The 16,997-nt window shown below is 37.2% G+C and overlaps 1 long non-coding RNA gene across 1 annotated transcript in view; it reads right to left on the bottom strand.

The window, feature by feature from the left end:
• Positions 1–16,997, bottom strand: part of LOC123574674 (uncharacterized) — a 119,973-nt gene that overhangs the window by 14,307 nt on the left and 88,669 nt on the right. The window lies entirely within an intron of this gene.

Genomic DNA, 16,997 nt, shown 5'->3' on the forward strand with positions numbered 1-16,997 from the left:
GAGTTGACAGGGAGAAAAGCAACAGTCACTCTCACCAACACTGGTCTTACTCCAGGGGGAAAATATTTTTAACCCAGTCTGCACTGGACTCTCCCACTGGACTGCTGTCCTAACTCTTTAACAATTTAGACTTAATTTCTTTTTGAATTCAGCTTTATACATGCCAGTGCACTTCTACTTCTCCATCCTTACCACTAACTCATTCCAAAGTTTGATGGTAATGCTGTTATTTTAAAATATTTTGTTGTTTACCTTTGTGACTTTAAATAATATACTTGTATTTCTTTTCCCATCTATTTTAATTAGTATCTCAACTTCCTTCTCCGAGGAATTTTAGCTAGCTTTTCCATCTCCTCTACCCAGTCTTCGTTCACTTCCTCTTTCTGTCACGTGCATTTTGTCTTTTGCGTTATCAAGATTGTGAACATTCATATTGTGTCCCTCAACAATAAATAATACTTTCCTGCTCTGTACATATTACAAGTTGAATTTGCAAAAATTGTTCACCATCGGCTGAAGTTTTGTGCTAACATAATATTTCCTTTCCTGTGCGTCCAGCATTATTCAAAGCAGACCCCTACACTACTCCAAGTAAAATGTCCTTTTCCAGCGAGGTTAAATAGAATCGGTTCGATTGTATTTTTCCAATTATGCTTTTAATTTGTGTGTTATTTGCATAACAACTTTCTCCAACACATTTCATTTTTTGGACATCTCTTTCATGTTTTTTTTTTGTCTTTTGTCCTCCTACATGTTTTCTCTTTGAGTCTGTTTTGTAGCAGTCATTTTGCAGTTCCCCTTTTCTGCTGTCCTGTGTTGGAGCCATGATCCTCGGAACCTCATGTCTCCCATTTTTTTTTCTTTCCTCCTGTTGCTTCACTATATCTTCAATTAACTTCCTTAAAAGTCATGATTAAAAGGTAAACATTACCCTCCCTTGACTGTCAGAAAAAAAAATTTATTTTGTTCTCACACCTGATTGATATGTTGGCTCAGAACTTTGAGAGAACATTGCTTCATTTTCCTGTAATATCCAATTGTTTATAAGAAATCTGACATTAATCTGATCCTTATTCCTTTACATATGGCTTGTTTTTCCTGTCCAGAAGATTTTATGAACATGCCTTGATCCTAGATGCATTATAATGAGAATATTTTATATTTCTGATTTTAAATTCATCTTGCTTAACAGTCAGTGAACCCCTTCAATCTGAATATTCTGGGAAGTCTCCTGTGACATTAAAAACCAATCCCCTTCCCCTATTTTCACCATTCATGTTTTAGGTGTCATATGTAGGTGAGTTTGGAACTTGCTTTGGTTTAAAATGTCCCCTCCAAAATTTATATTGAAATTTGATTGCCAGTGTGGTGACATTAATAGATGAGACCTCTAAGAGGTGATTAAGTCATAGGACAAGAGTGGATTAAAGCTGTTATTGCAGTAGTAGGTTAGTTATCTAAGGAGTTCATCCTTTTTTTCTCTCTGTCTCCCATGCTCCCTTGTCTTTGCACTTTCCTTCATAGGATGACACAGTAATAAGGCCCTCACCAGATGACTGAGCAGATGCCAGTGCCATGCCCTTGGCCATCCCAGTCTCCAGAACCATAAGCAAAATAAATTTATTTTCTTTATAAATTACCCAGTCTGTAGTCATCTGTTATAGCAGCAGAAAGCAGACTAAGACAGGACCACCTGAATTGGTCTCTCGTTTTGTCTAAATTTTATTTAACCATACATGCAATGAAATGTGCTATTCTAAAGTGTATATACATTTAGACATTCACAAACCACTCTCCAGATAAAGATAGGGAATGCTTCCAGCATCTCAGAAGTCAATAACGTCCTATTTCAAGGTATTGTCAATTGGTTTTGTCTATTCTTGAACTTCTTATAATTATACAGTATACACTCCTATTTGTCTGGCTTCTTTCACTTAACATAATGTCTGTGAGATTCATCTATATGATTTAAAATATCAGTAGTTGTTTTTTTTTAATTGCAGTATAATTTTCCATCTTCCACAATTATTAGACCTCCTGTTGGTGGACATGTTTCCAGTTTGGAGTTATTATGAAAAATGCAAATGTCATCATTCTTACATATGAGTTTTGAGGAATATATTTACTTATTTCTTTTAGGTCTATCTAAAAATAGAATTATTGGGGCTCTATGTTTAACTTTATAAGAAACTGTCAAATGTTTTTCCAAACTGTACCAGTGTACACTCCTGCTGTGATACTGTATGAGAATTCCAGTTGTTCAACCACCTTACCAATATGAGTTACTGTCAGTCTTTCAATCTTTTTAATTTTGGCCATTCCAGTGGGTGTAAATGGTATTTCATTATAGATTTGCTTTGTATTTTTCTAATGAGTAATGATGTTGAACATTTTTTCTATGTGTATGACCCTTTAGATATCCTCTTTTATGAAATTTTTGCTCAGGTGTTTTTTAATGCATTTTAAAATTAAATTATATGCATTTTCCCATTGATTTGTAGAAGGTTCTATATATTCTGGACAGAAGTAGTTTTTAGATGTATGTATGATAACTGTCTTCTTGCATGCTGTGGCTTGCCTTTTTTCTTAATGGTGTTTTTACATTAATAGAATTGTTTAAATATAAAGAAGTCAGGTATGGGGGCTCACACCTGTTATCCCAGCACTTTGGGAGGCAGAGGTGGGTGGGTCTCCTGAGGTCAGGAATTCGACACCAGCCTGGCCAACATGGTGAAACCCTGTCTCTACTAAAAATACAAAAATTAGCCAGGCATGGTGGTAGGCATGCCTGAAGTCCCAGCTACTCAGGATGCTGAGGCAGGAAAATCACTTGAACCCAGGAGGCAGAGGTTTCAGTGAACCAATATCACGCCATTGCACTCCAGCCTAGGTGACAGAGCAAGATTCCATCTAAAATAAATAAATAAACAAACAAATAAATATCTCCATGTTCCCAATCTTTTCATTTATGATTAGTGCCTATTTAAGAAATATTTTCTAACCCCCAAATTCATGAAGATATTCTTCTATATTTTCATCTAAAACCTTTATTTTAAAAAATTTTTTATATTTAGATTTACAAGCCATTGCACATTAATTTTTGTGTATGATGTGAGACAGGTGTCACTAGCATCTCTTTGATTGAAAAGGCCACTTTCTCCACTGAATTGCGGTACCAGTGTTGCTGAAAACCAACTGACTATATGTGTGTGGGCCTTTTTCTGGACTCTCTATACTGTTCAATTTACTTGTCTAGCCTTGCACCAATACCATACTCCCTTAATTACTGTTTTTACTATGAATCTTAAAATCTTATTAAGTGCTGCAATTTCATCTTTTTTTTTTCAAAATTGTCTTGGCAATTCTATGAGTTTTATATTTCCATATACACTTTAGAAAAAGCTTGTCAATTTCCACAAAGAAAAAATTTATTGGTATTTGATCAGGATTGCATTGAATCTACAGTTCAGTTAGGGTAGACTTGAGATTTTAACAAAACTGAATTCCTAATCCATAAATATGGCAAATTTTTCTATTAATCTCCAATTACTTTAGACACATTGATTTTCTCTTAGCAATATTGTATATTTTTAAGTCTTACAAAATTTGTATTAAGTTTCTTTCTAGATATTTGGTAATTTTACAGCTATAAGTAATTTTAAGTGGTAATGTAAATTTATTTTTGTTTCCATTTGTTTACCTCTAATGCATAGAAATACTTGAATTTTTATATTGACCTTGTGGTCAGTGTTCTGTCAAGCTTCACTCATTATTCCTAGCAGCTTTTTTTTGCAGTTTAAAAATTGTCTACATTTCTAATTACTTCATCTGTGAATCTTTTTCTGTCACTTTTGCTTATTTACTGGGTGATTTCCTTACCTTTATTTTCCATGAACTTTTAGCTTTTGTTTTTAACTTTGAGACCCTATCACTTCTCTTTAAAAGCTTTTTCTCATCCTTCGATTTTATTTTTTTAGAATATCTTGCTCTTGCTTTGTGAATACAATGAAACCTCAAATTAATCAAGTTACATTATCTTTATGTTGCTTTTGTTTTCTGATTTTTCCTCTATGATAAGTTTTATGTTTTTTGAAAAAAATCTTTCTTTTTCATGCCACTTTTTTTATATACCTAGTAATCCTTACTTGTTTATTTATATTTAGGAAATAACTGCTTGGCTAATAAGTATCTCCTCTGCTGCTATGTCTCTTTTTCCTTCAGTCTGTCTTTTGGATGAGAATATTCCTGGCTGCCAGCTGGAGACAGAGCAGAACATGTCAGCTGGTCAGCTTTCCTCTGCTTCAGTGAAGAAGGCAAAGCTCTCAGACTGTTGCCCTTTCTTCTGTAAGAATGTAATGAGAAGGACTTAAACCTTTGATGCTAACATCTACACTAGGCATATTTCAAATACTTCATTCAAGTTCCTTAGCAATAGTAGCCTCGCTGCCTGTGCCAGGTAGGGGAGATTGGGAGGAACTATTCCTTATGAACACTCCTTTAGGGAATGCTCTTGTGTTTTCCTCATTTCTAACAGTTTGATCTCTCAAACATATGTACTGCCATTTCTCTGAAGCTCCCTTGTAGCATATGCTGAGCAGTGACTCTCATGCACTGTCTTCCCTCAACATGCTCTACCTAATGTGCTTTCATAGATATGTTTATTACCTGGTGGTCACTAACCTCCTTATCTATCTTGCTTTGCTTTTGTGTCTATTCTTATATAAATACTAGTATATGTTTGTGTGTGTGTCAGTGTGAACACACACAAGTATATATATGCATATATAGTGCGTATTTTATATGTGTAAAAGTATATATGAGGAATATATACAATAGTCAGATTTTATATATGTGTGTCTATGTACGTGTGTGTATATATGTATATATGTGTAATTTTTTTATTGGCTACTTGAGAAGAACACAAGTGTAACATAAATCTGCTATCTTGAAGCAGTCTTGAATTTTTTTTTTTTTTTTTTTTTTTGCGTAGTACACAGTCAAACTACAAGTTTAATCTTCTTAACATTGGAATCCTGTGGTTTATCATTGTTGTTAGACAATTCCACATGGATCTCATGTTTATGCACAAGGATATTTGTCTAATGAAGAGCCTTGGAAAATAGAGATAGTCTTCTTCTGGAGAAATGGACAGATTTGTTTGCTGTCCAAGATAATAAAGAGAATGCTTATCACCAGGGCAAAAGTTAGGAAGATTTACTAGCCACCTATTATAAAAGATTGGGATTTTCTAAGCTCAATCCCTCAAACTAATCTTCAAGTGGACAGCATCTCCCTGGACTGTTCTGCATCTCTCAGGGGGACTTCAGGGGCAAGGGGAATCACACAAATATGAAGCTCTGCTATCTGCTGTGTCATGCGTAATAAAGTTCTTTGTCTCTGACCCAAGAAACTTGTGTCTTCTACCAGAATTCATGATATTTACATCAGGCTAACTAGCTATTTTGCAAACAGAGTGCAATTTAAGAAGTACATATTGTATACAGGACAGAATATAGAAGGTGGAATTAGTGGTTTCAACTTGTATTATACTAAATCTTGGTATCTTGGCTAGTCTCAAATATACCAAGATTTAGTATAAAACAAGTTGAAACCACTAATTCCACCTTCTAAACTTTGGTTGCTATCATTTTGTTTGATCTTGAGAATTTATTGTAACCTTGACATTCACATTCAATCTCTTTTACAGTCATTTTAGAGGGTTTCTAGAGAAATTAGAACTAAACAGATATATTCAAGCTACCATTATTAACTGAAGTCCTACATAAATGCTGTGAAGTTTACATCTTAAACTACAAAAAATGGAAATAGAAACTATTAAAAATTTATTTCAAGCCATGAAAGCTGAAGATGTATGCAGAGAAAGACTTTTTTAAAATTATACATTTTTCACATTTCTGTGAAGCTTTAGTGTTCTTGTCACTTACTGACATTACTTTAGTCTGTTCATTGTTGCTTAAACTCATACAAACTAGTTTGAAATGTTAGTATTTAAGGGAAAAAAAAGGAAAGCATAGGAACAAAACCCAAAAAACTAAATATGTTAAAAGTGGTTTTGTCTGAGTGAAGGAAATAACTTGGGGTGATATTTCCCTATAGTTTTCCAAATTTTTCTATATGCATAGTTTTCAATCATAAAATGTTACAAATTTAATTTTAAGAGTGGGTTAGTAAAGAAGAGACAATTATAAAAATTCAACCTGAGATCAAACACTCACCTAAACCAGTGTCTGGGGAATATAAAATGGTTAATTTAGGCAAAGACCAATTTCCTGCACCATCTTGCCCTCTAACACTTAAATGAAAATTTGTGTTTGCAATATTGACATGAAGGCCCTAAAAATCCTCAGACAACAAAGAAAGATATAGCTATGCTTGCAACATGGGAATTTGCTAAAGGCGTTTTGTAAGGATTATTCAAAAAGTGTTGAAATAATGATTTTCTGACTAACCTGCAATTAACCACAACATTAAGTTAACCCAAGTGTTGCAGTTCCTTCAGAGTTCTGCATAATTACAATCTTCCCACTGTTTCATACTTACCTCCCTAGGATTTTTTTTCCTAGGGAGTTTTTCTATATATTAAATAACCAAACACAGCCCAGTCATTCAAAGCTGAACTTCTTTCCATAATTAAAAAAGTACTTTAAAAAAACAGCTTCTTTCTGTACTTAAAATAACTGGCTACATGGGAATCTGGCAGAGGACATATCCCAGTGTCCTGGGCTCATTGAATTACTGTGACCCCAGGAGGTACATTTTTCTTTCTATCATTTTGGAATTCTGATTTTTTAAAATTTTATATTAATTTACTGCTTTAAAAGCACCAGCAATATTCTTGTATATCTATGTCCCAATCAAAATCTTAATATGTGAGCAGCACTTTGCAAGACACAACAGAGGACATACAGAAGAATATTCTATCTTTGAGCTTACCATTCAGAAGCAGAAACCAGATGTAAATATAGCAAACCTTAAAAAAAAAAAAAAAAAAAAAAAAAAAAAAGCACGCTGAAGTCTGGACGTGGTGGCTCACGCCTGTAATCCCAGCACTTTGGGAAGCCGAGGTGGGTAGATCACGAGTTCAGAAGATTGAGGTCAGAAGATCGAGGTCGTCCTGGCTAACACGGTTCACCCTGTCTGTACGAAAAATACAAAAAATTAGCAAGGTGTGGTGGCACATGCCTGTAATCCCAGCTACTTGGGAGGCTGAGGCAGGAGAATCGCTTGAACCCGGGAGGCGGAGGTTACATTCAGCCGAGACGGTACCATTGCACTCCAGCCTGGGAGACAGAGCAAGACTCCATCTCAAAAAATAAAAATAAAGAAAAGCACACTGATGATTTGTAATAGGACCCTTACACAGGAGGAGGAACTGTGTGGGATGGGAGAGTGTAAATGCCCAGGGGAATCAGAATATACAGTCAGGAATTTGAACTATACCCAGCTTTTTGTGGAATGGTGATAAAGGCTCCAGCTTGAGACAAAGTGATTCAGATGTGTCTGGGGACATCTGGCAAAAAAGCAGTGTCAGCACCCAGAATCTTGTCTGCAAAAAGACTGAGAAAGTTTCTGGAAGAGAACTGGTCCTGAGAATGATCCAGGAAAGATTAGGTTGACTCAGTAAAAAAGTCTATGTCATGGGATGAGGAAGACGATTCTGAACACAGCAAGTCTGAGATTCATCCTTACCTTAATTCCAATTCAGCTTAGTCTGAGTGTGATGGGAAGCAGAGAGTTGTAAGTAAATGCTGAAGCAGTTTTACTTTGTGACATAAGCAACTCTGCATTGGGATTCCCTCTAGCAGAACTTAACAGAAAGAAAAAGTCTCCCCTGACCACTTTTCCATAGGGTATAAATCATCACACAGCTTTGGTGCCCTGAAGTCACAGCCTGGTTCCTGGCAGAGCTGGCACTGTGTCTGCCATGCCTTGCCAACTGCCTGAGGGTGGTCAGTCAGGAGAAAAGGCCATGTCTTATGGGTCAGTCACAGAGACAAGGTACCTGACAATGGAATAGAGGCAGCATCTGGAGCAGGCTTTTAAACCCGGCACAGCATTAGCAGCAGCCATGGGGAGACGGCTGAACCAGTCAAATGTCAAGCCTGGAATAGCAGAAATGTACCAGCCATGCCCCAACTTAAAAACAGCTGTTGTGTCCCACAACAGAAGATCCAACTTATCTGTGGCCATGTGAGAATGTAGGGAAAAACCCTCTGTAGGGGAAAAACTTCCAGGGGTTGAGGGGACCTGTGTCAGCATAAGAGGACATGTGATAGTGACATTTGAGTCTTTAATGTTAGCATGCCTCACAGATATCTGCAGGAAGGAGAGATCTTGAGAAATCTGGGCTATACAATTAGTCATTTCTCAATGCAAGTATAGGAAAGACAGCCGTTAGCTTTGGTGTTCAATATTAGGTTTATAACAAAGCCAAAAATAACACTAGGCATGTGTACAAAAAGTGTCTAAATGGCCAATGTTGATTATCTATTATACAAGGAGCCTTAGAGACTCACAATACTAAGATGTTACAATGACAGAAATCAAGTAGACCAGCCCTCTGATGTTCAAGTATGAGAGTGAGACCCAGAAGAAAGAAAGTCAAGCACTGACTGGTGGTGGAACAGGAAGAAGAACAGAAATCTTCTGACTTTCAGCCCAGGGATCTTCGCATGACACTATAAGGACTCAGGGAGACCAAATGAGAAATAAGCCTGGCCATTTGATTCTAGAAAGTGTTAGCAAATAAATCTTCAGCCATTCTGTACAAATAAAAACAAAGTGGGGAATTTGTGTAAGAATGGTTAAGATGCTCTTTCCTGCAATGTGAATATGTTTAGATATACATTTCTATTGTAAATACCAGGCTTGGTTTCTGGAATAATGCCTTAAAAATTAGAAACACCATTAGAATTAGATTCAGAACAGAAAAAGTTTGCACAACTTTTTTGTTTTCTCTAAGGAATGGATGAAGAAAACATGGGGGGTGGGGAATGAAGAAGAGAGGCGTGCAAGCAAAAACAAGAACCAGTATGAGGAATGAAAATATAAGAGGAAGTAAGTAGAGGAGAAAGAGCCACATGAGAATCCTGGAGTGTCTACACGAATGAGACGGGTGGGTAGAACTCCATTCAGAGGACATTGAACATGACGTTCATCTGTTTTAACTGGTGTGATTTACTTGACATAAGTGACAGCCCGAAACGGAAATAATAATCATCTGTCAAACAATTCGTTTGACTGTTTCTTGACTGTCCTGCCTGTTGTTTTCTTTTTTTAACCTAACCTGCCTGTTTCCTTGACCAGTCAAGTCAAAACAGACAACCCGATGTGTACATGTTAACACAGGCTCTCTCTCGAGTTAATGTCTCAGAAGTCTGAGTCATTGCCCTGAGAACCCCTGATTCTAACTATTCTCTTCTTCTAAATTAGAATGGGATGGCCTCTGTTTATATTTTCATTAAATAGAACCACATGATTGCAATCTTGCCACTGGGGGTTGTTAGCAGAGAATTTATTAGCATGAGCCAGTATCCTTGACTGCAGGGCTGCTTGGGTTGCTGGAGTACACCCTTGATTTGCTATTTTTCCTCAAGAGTTCCACTTTAGTGGGTTTCTCCTAGGGGCCTGTGTCTGTATATTGAAGGAGAAAAGAAAAATATGAGTACGTCCTTTACATGATCCAGCTGTCTCTGCTACTCCAACCCTCTCTGCTGCATTATCAGAGCTTTCCACGTGAAGTCTGAAGTCTCCACAAAGGAAAAGTAAAAGATTCGCTTTCACTTATCCTGTGAAAATATAATGGACATATTCCTGGGAAGTGGCAGTGGCTTACTAGGTCTCTGGTCCTTTTTCACGTGTAATAATCAAGTTAGAAATTTTCTTAAGGTGTCTTCCTTTTACTTAAAAGGTTGTCTCCTCTGAACTCTCATATACCCGTTGAGGCCCAGCTTAGATGCCACCACCTCCATGATGTTCTCCTCGATTCTTCCCACCCCATCTGAAAACCCACACTTTTTGGATTTGTGTTTCCCTTCTCTGTGTCCTTAGACTCCACTTCTCCATTCCCTGCTTTGTATCATGCTGATGGCATCTACAAATGTGTCAGCTCCCTGCTGCTGGCAATTATGTTTTAACCATCATCATGTTTCTAATAGAGTAATGAATGTTAACTCAAATTGAACTAGCAGAAGGCTAATGGGAAAAGTCTGAGGATGAGGCGAGGCAAAAGGAGGCAGAGGTTATTGGTAGTTGAAAAGAATGTAGAGGGAGAAAGAGGAAAAGACAAGATTGTTTGGTATTACCATGGAAGAGGGTACAGGGTGCTGGAAGGAGCTTGCAGGATAAGACAAGGGGAAGCTCAGAAGAAGGATCACTAAGATGAAGGCAGAACAGAAAGTGGTCAGAAGTCAGTGAAGTGCTGCAGTTAGAGAAAATGCCACCATAATGGTGTGGACAGTAGTTCCTTCCTTGTGGAAAGGGGAGGAAGGTGAGGAGGGCAGGGAAGGGCAATCATCTCATCCCAGGCTGCCTCTCCTTCCCATTTCTTCCAGAAGTCTGCCTTGTTGCCCAGGCTTACTAGCCTCTGTGACACCTCGTTATTCTGTCACCAGTCCTCATGCAGAGGTTTAAGTCTATTCTTCTCTCCATAGCTCCAGCACCAGAGGAATTCTGAGATTAAATTCCTTGAGTCGGCTCCGTCTTTCAGGTGTAAATAAAACGTGATTGTCCTTAGATTACAGAAGTGTGCAGTTAACATGTATGTGTGGTCTTACTTTTCATCTATGATATAGATATATACACATGACATACAGGGGTGAGATTTTTGACTTTCTATATCCCTTCTCTTATAATCAGGTAATCAAATTCATTATGAAACCTCAGAAAGGATGTTGAGTCTTCAATAACACTGGGAAGGAAGATGTGCTGTTCAGAAGCAAGAAGTGTTGACAGTGTAAACAACAGGCCAATTCCTGGGGTCCTAGGAAGAAAATAAAAAGATAACAAAGAGCAGCCTGTACCAAGAAATCGTCTTTGAGGGTTAATATGGAATAAAAGGTCTTCCCATCCTAAAGAGGCCATCCCTTGATCCCACCCCTCAGTAGTCTCTGTTCTTACTACTTCATTGCCTCCTAACCTCCCAGCCACTTTCCCAAAATTGGAACCACAACGTGGAATTTGGATTGTGGGTAGTCCCTGATCCTCTTACTGACAAGGTTTAGGAAGGAAACAGAGGGCGAATCTGTGATTCTGTTCTTTCAGTAGAAGGTGAAAGTCATTTGTAAGATATTTCATAGGCATTTTTCTTATCTGATTCCTGCAACAATAACCCAGTGAAGACAAAAAGCAACTTTTGTAATCTGCCTTTCTCCATTCAGTTAAAGAAACTCAGAGCTAAAAGGAGTTCTGAGAATTTTCTAAAATCACTCAACTAGTGAGAAGCCAGCCTGGCCTTCTACTACCAAAGGTAGTGAGGCTTTCACCACCTCTTCCTACTTCTTGGTTCACAGATGATGGTTCTATGCTATTAAGATGGAAACTATTTATTGGGTACATTATGGGTCCAACAGGCTTTTGTGAACTGGGCTGACCTGGAGAAGTAACCATCAAACATGACTTTGGAAAAATTTGTTCTGGGTTCTAAACAGCTGATTTACATACAATATTTTAGTACACAGCTCATTTTAAATTGAGGACTGCTTGTACTAAGCTTCTAACTTCTAAGGATAGAAAGATAGTCCCTTTTATTTTTCCTGTTCTGCTTTTGGAAACTACCAACAAGGGTGCCAATTAGCACCAGATGGGACAGGGACTGTGTGATGTGGAACTCCGACCACTGGGAACTGGAACAAGTCCACTAATGTATTAAGCAATCGAAGAGCCAGAGGTTGGGCAGGCTTCAAATTTGGCACAATGTAAAGTTTGGATTTGCAAAGGCCCAGCTTTATACACAGAATATATCCCTTCTCGACTCACTGCCTATGAACACTAGCAAGGGGAATGGGAATTTAGAACTCTAATACCTTCGAGCCTGTAGACTTTTATTTGCATATTGCTTTTCACTCTGTATCTTTTCTCCATTTTGAACTTGAGCAAATCTTTATGGAATAATTAAGAGGAGGTGTAAATGCTTGTTTATCTTGAAAACTTGGATTTTAAGTCTATAATTCTTACTTAGCTGTGTTTACTTTCTGGATATCTTGATTTTTGAAATTATAACTTTACATATGTCCAAAGTCAAAGTCAAGAGTAGAAATGAAACATCAGGTTAACTCATACTCAACGGTAATTGAGATTTAAATGGTATGTGTTTACTAAAAACATAGATAAGTGAAGCAACATGGAAATTTCTGTCAATATTATTCAGATAAATGTCATTTTTTCTCCTCATTTAGCCAGCCATGTGCCTTCAATGCAAATTTGGCTTGCTGAGTTTTGTCACTTACCACTCACGCTGTAATTCATCAGCTTTCCCAGGCAGTGATCTAAATCACCTTGAAGACAGTTGAACACAAGATACATTGAACACAGTTTTACCTCAGCTTCATACAGCCTGTATTTAATAGAAATGAAGTTAGGTTTTGCCTATAAAATTAGTGGGTTAGATCTGAGCACTACTTTCCAACTTTTTTCTTATTATGCCACATATGGAAAATGATATTATTTAATAGCGCTCACTGGTCTAAAGAGATAAATAAGATAGCTCATGGCTAGGGGAAAGTGATTGAGGGCTGGAGGTACCCAGATTCTACCCAGCCAAAACAGGACTGGGGGATCAATACCTCAGCACACCTGGATTAGTAGCACAATGTGTTCACATCTACCACTGGGAACACCAGGTTGGAAGTTCTGGAGTAAAACATATTTAAGGACTTTTTGGAGATTCTATGACTTCTTTATATATAATTTCCTGGGACTTGACCACTGATGTGTGATTTGGGTATTATGGTTCAAAACCTTCTAAATCATAAACTGATCCCAGAATGTTTGACTCTTAGTTAACAGCATGGATAAGGCCCCTAATGCAGGGATGACCAACTGTCCCAGTCTGACCAAGAATGAGGGGTTTCCCATGACATGAGACTGTCAGTGCTAAAACTAGGGCAGTCCTGTATAAACCAGGGCAGTTGATATCCTACCTACAATGTATTAAAATCCTTTATTAAGGAAACAAAGAAAAGAGAAGCCAGGGTTTCTGCTTTCAGGGGCTTGATGTTTGTTGTAGTCTTTCTTCCCTGGCCATTGGAACCAGAGGCAGCACCCCTGTGAATTGGTCATAGAGTCCAGGTCATCTATGGTTTAAAAAGCAGAAGGCTATGATTTTTCTTATAAAATGTTTTCCTTTGTAGAGTTGTTTTTGCCAGTTCCAAGAGGAAATAGTGGGCTGAAATCAAGAGGCATGACTGGATGACTAGTACTAAGCAAATGATTCGTGCAAAGATTTCATTGGAAACATTCAGACTCATAACAATAGTAGTTCTGACATGACTACCTCTTGCCTGAGAAACTCATAAACATGGCCTCTAGGCTATACTTTTTTTCAGCAGCTGCTGATTCTTTAATTTAATTATAAGCTACAAGTAAGCTTCTTAAAGAGGCAATGTCTATAGCAAACAGTGTTCAGAGGACACTCTGTTCACAAATTTTATGACAGTCAGCACTGTTGCAATTACATGTTCTAATATGAGATGGGTGGACTGGTGTGGGAGAAATAAGAGCCACCATTCTCCTCCTCCCCCACCCAGACTTAAACCAAAATTGTTTTTGAGGTTCAAAAATATTCACATGACAGCTTTCTATGTTTGGCTGGAGCAGACTAAATTTGCAATGCCAAGAAAATGGTTTCTTCTATCTTTAATTCTAATACATATGTCACAGGACCTAAGGGGTGCTCCAGTGCTGGGTCCTCCCTCTCCTGCAGAGCTCCTGTTTTATTGTGTTTATTATGCACTTATGTGCACAGAACCAGGCTTTGCACTGAATGAGAAATGAGTAAGATAACAATCTTTGCCCTCAATGTACACACCACGTCGTGAGGGAAAAGCCATCAAAGCAAGTAAGTAATTTTTACACAAAGCAGAATAAAAGAAACAGAATAGAAATGTGAAAACTTAAAAAAGGAAGAAATGGCATGTGAGCTGGTGGCATTTGGCAGGGTTCACAATATCAGTGAAAGGGGTGAAATTTGAAGTTCTAGAAACACACAATAGGAAGTTTTTTTCCCTTGCCATTACCCACCAAGACTAACACACTCTTGCTTGTCTGAGATCCATGTCACACAGAAGCTCTCTTTTCTGAATGAACGTTGACTTTGAAGTCAGACAGATTTGAGTTTGAATTCCATCTGTGTCAGGCATGAACTGTGTGACTCTAGGAAAATTCGTGTCTCTAAATTGATTTTCTACTTTATAAAAGAGAATAACAAAAACCAGTTTTATAAATGTACAAGAGGTAAGATATGTACATACAGATCTTATACAAATTGGGCAATTTATGAGAGAGAGAGGGAGAGCTACATGTAGTGGGAAGACTTGTACTGTGCTCTCTCATGGTGTATGGCAGCCCCCAGTTCTTTCATTATTAGAGAAACCAACAATACATTTTAAACTTACGGTAAATTAGATGCATTAGAATCTCAGATTCTAAGAATTAAATCCTTAGAATTGAACTAGACTCATTGTTTTAGTATTAATGTCTTTTTCTGCAGGAGATGGTGGAGTTAAAGATGCTGCAAGGAAGGAAGGGAGAAGATGTGTAAGTATGTGGACAGCCAAAACCTGACAAAAAAAGAATGAATATAGTTCAGAAAAAGACGCATGTTTCATGTCCTATCTTCCAGTAAAAAGTAGTACATATTTCTCTTTTACATGTGTTTTATTATGTCTTTGGTTACTGATATTTGATCAAATGTAAACAAAATATTCATTGGACATACCAAGCATCACTTATAATGATGCAGCTTTATTCTTGTGTAGAAATTGTTGGAGGGAATTGCAATATGGTTTTGCAACATGTGTAACATTTTGGCACATACCAGTGATAATTTGCAATGATTTTTCCCCTTCATGAATATATTCCAGATATTCATTTGAGACTCTAATATGAGGAGATCAACTTAGGTAACCCAGTGGTTCAGGGTTAGCAGGTTGGATGTGATTATCTCCAAAAGTCAACTCCTCACTCCTGCTTCCTTTAGCCATCTTTTCCACTGCTTATTTCTTCTTGCCGTTAGTAATATTTTTTCCCTAATACCTATTTCAGCTTTTCTTCCTCAATAACTAGATGTCTTCAGTAAAGGAAAAAAACCACACTCCCTCTTAAACTACAAAGATAGTATTTTTCCCCCTTTTATACTCAAATAAGAAGAGGAGCCATACAAGGAGTAGAGGTTGGTGGAGGACAGAAGAGATGCAGAGGAAGAAAAGAGAAGGGCAAGCATGGTCTCTATTTCCCTCCTTTTGTTGGCCCACATACTGTTTTCTCCTCCAAGTCTCTGACTAATTACAAATTCACTGTGGGAGGCTGTTGCTCTTTCCACCTGGTTTCCATTGCATGGGAAAGAGATCAGTGCCCAAAACACATTTCAGTGCCTGACATGGAAATGCCAAGAGTTGAGACAACCTACTGATCAATATTGATAGATAAGCAACAGTCACATCTCTATCAAGTCATTTTTTTTTTAAATATCTACATCAATTTCCTTTTGCTAGATGAGTCAAATGCTTACAACTCTAGTTCTCTCATACTTGGCAGAGTAACACTACATTTTTTTTTTCTGGTTAAGAATTCTATGATCTTCAGCAAATTTGCTTGTTCTGTCACTGGCTCCATTTCTTTGGGATTTTTCTCTAAAATTATCACAGTGTTCACTGCCCTCAGTTTCAATGTTGGGTACAATAGGTCTATTATTTTTATGCAATGCTAAAATTTCTTTTTAAAAACCTCTGGGAAATTAACTACTGAATACATCAAATGTGTGGAGAAGGTAACCTACATCCATTCATTCATTTGTTTATTCGTTTACACAACAATATTTAGTTAGCTCCTACTACGTAACCAGCACTGTATGGGCAGTGGGGATACAGCAATGAAGAAAAAGAAAAAATAAATAAATAAAAGACAAAATCCTCTCTATCATGAATTTTACAATGAATATTCTGTGATGAGAGAGACAAAATACAGAACATAATAAACAATTGTATTACACAATACTTCAGAGAACAATACTTAGGTTAACAGAGATGACAGGTGCTGGATGACAGGAGTAGGATTTTTTATAGAATGATCATGGGCATCTGAGAAGGTGATATTGAGGAAAGAATTAAGAGAGGTTAAAGAGCAAACCCCATGGATAGAAAGTAATACTACTATGGGCAAACACCCTGAAGTGGAACATGGTTGTGAGATGATACCAGGTGCGCTGGCTGACTATACTATCTTGGGCTGTATGGAGTCAGGAACATGATTTTACCATAGCACTTGAAAATCAAGCTAATAAAAACATGTTCAAATAAAATATTACTCTATTTCCTTCATGTTAGGCTCAGAAAAATTTTACGCTAAGTGAGATCAGCGTTCCCTCCTTTCAGACTTATCCATTGGTACTACAGAAATACTGTAAACAGTATAACTACAGAGCAAGTGTTATGATTGTTCAAAAACATGAATGTTGTTTTGCATTGTAATATAATGAATACACACTGAGTTGTTTGCTTTTGGAAAAAGGTAAATGTTGGAATACATTCTATAAACATTGTTTAAGTTATATTATAAAGTTACATTTTATAGGCAGTTTTACTGGTCTTATAGCCATCAGCCAAAAATCTCAGGTGCTTAGGTCGGTGGAAAAATAAGCTACTGTCTGTAGAGTTTTCAATAAAACAGTCAAAAAAGAGGTTGATGTTAAAGAAAAACTAGCATAGAAACTAATATTATTTTAGAGATCCATTTTTTTCTGTTTTACTTTATATTATTCA

Source organism: Macaca fascicularis, chromosome 1 (assembly GCF_037993035.2).
Source record: "Macaca fascicularis isolate 582-1 chromosome 1, T2T-MFA8v1.1".
Lineage (NCBI taxonomy): Eukaryota > Metazoa > Chordata > Mammalia > Primates > Cercopithecidae > Macaca > Macaca fascicularis.